Source organism: Coregonus clupeaformis, chromosome 25, assembly GCF_020615455.1.
Source record: "Coregonus clupeaformis isolate EN_2021a chromosome 25, ASM2061545v1, whole genome shotgun sequence".
In the NCBI taxonomy this organism is placed as follows: Eukaryota; Metazoa; Chordata; class Actinopteri; order Salmoniformes; family Salmonidae; genus Coregonus; species Coregonus clupeaformis.
Window position 1 is genome coordinate 19,551,517 of NC_059216.1, and position 1,633 is coordinate 19,553,149.

The window sequence follows — 1,633 nt, forward strand, 5'->3', positions numbered from 1 at the left end:
AGGTGTTCATAGTTAAAATGTGGAGGCTGTTGATCTACGAAACAGAGGCCAAGAAGATTGGTCTGGGGAAATGAAGACTAGTGTTACAGTACTGCTGTTCAACTATCTAGTACTGCTACAGTACTGCAGTATTACTATCTAGTACTGTTACAGTACTGCAGTATTATACTATGTAGTACTGCTACAGTACTGCAGTATTATACTATGTAGTACTGCTACAGTACTGCAGTATTATACTATCTAGTACTGCTACAGTACTGCAGTATTACTATCTAGTACTGCTACAGTACTGCAGTATTATACTATCTAGTACTGCTACAGTACTGCTGTACTATACTATCTAGTACTGCCAAAGTACTGCAGTACTATACTATCTAGTACTGCTACTGCTGTCAGGGCCAGTTTTTCCTCTGGCTTCAAGTCTCTTTATTTCTCTGACTGATCAACTGATCACACTGACACCTCTCACTCTGTGAACATGGGCCTATTGCCTCTCCCCCCCCCAACCCCCACCGCTCCCCAAACCCCCTCTACCCCCAACCCCCCAAAAACCGCTCCCTAACCCCCTTTAATCCGCTCCCCAACACCCCTCTACCACTCCCCAAACCCCCATTCCATCAGTAAAGAACAACAGCTGCTGTGTGTGTGTGTGTGTGTGTGTGTGTGTGTGTGAGTGCAAGGGAGAGCTTGACTGTGCTGAATGTGAAAGTGCCCACAAGCTGACTGCACGGTATCCAAGTTGTTTGTTTCTAAGCTGGTGGGAGAGAGACGGTCAGAGGCAAAGCCAGCTCAGCTGTTTATTCGTTATTATCCTGTCTGCTCCACTGTGTCTCAATCTGACACATTGGGCTTTATGGTTTAGTGTTGTCAGGGATGTATCTTATCTCCTTGGTCTGATGGAGGAGTCGCTCCACTGTGTGATCTAATTATGAAATTAAAGAAGCTTTTAGAAAAAATTAAGTGTGCAATTTGTTCAAACTGAAAATGTAGAAATGTGATGTCAGAACTGGATGCAATTATTTAGATTTCTGTTTTTCACTAAGGATATAGTTTGGAATTAACCCGCGTAACATTGCACCAATACCCTGTTACGTACTCTTTAATAACTACTCTCTCGGACGATCTAAAGTCTTTTTAATCTGTGATGATTCAAATGCAGCGTTATTTCACAACCTATCTACGGGTACTGAAGATCACGAGGTGTTTAGATCCATCTACGGGTACTGAAGATCACGAGGTGTTTAGATCCATCTACGGGTACTGAAGATCACGAGGTGTTTAGATCCATCTACGGGTACTGAAAATCACGAGGTGTTTAGATCCATCTACGGGTACTGAAAATCACGAGGTGTTTAGATCCATCTACGGGTACTGAAGATCACGAGGTGTTTAGATCCATCTACGGGTACTGAAGATCACGAGGTGTTTAGATCCATCTACGGGTACTGAAGATCACGAGGTGTTTAGATCCATCTACGGGTACTGAAGATCACGAGGTGTTTAGATCTATCTACGGGTACTGAAGATCACGAGGTGTTTAGATCCATCTACGGGTACTGAAGATCACGAGGTGTTTAGATCCATCTACGGGTACTGAAGATCACGAGGTGTTTAGATCCATCTACGGGTACTG

At 43.6% G+C, this 1,633-nt stretch overlaps 1 pseudogene; it reads left to right on the top strand.

Moving 5' to 3' along the window:
- The window catches only part of LOC121539113, a 47,208-nt pseudogene extending 46,252 nt beyond the window's left edge, over window positions 1–956 (top strand).
- Window positions 957–1,633: the final 677 nt, after the last annotated feature.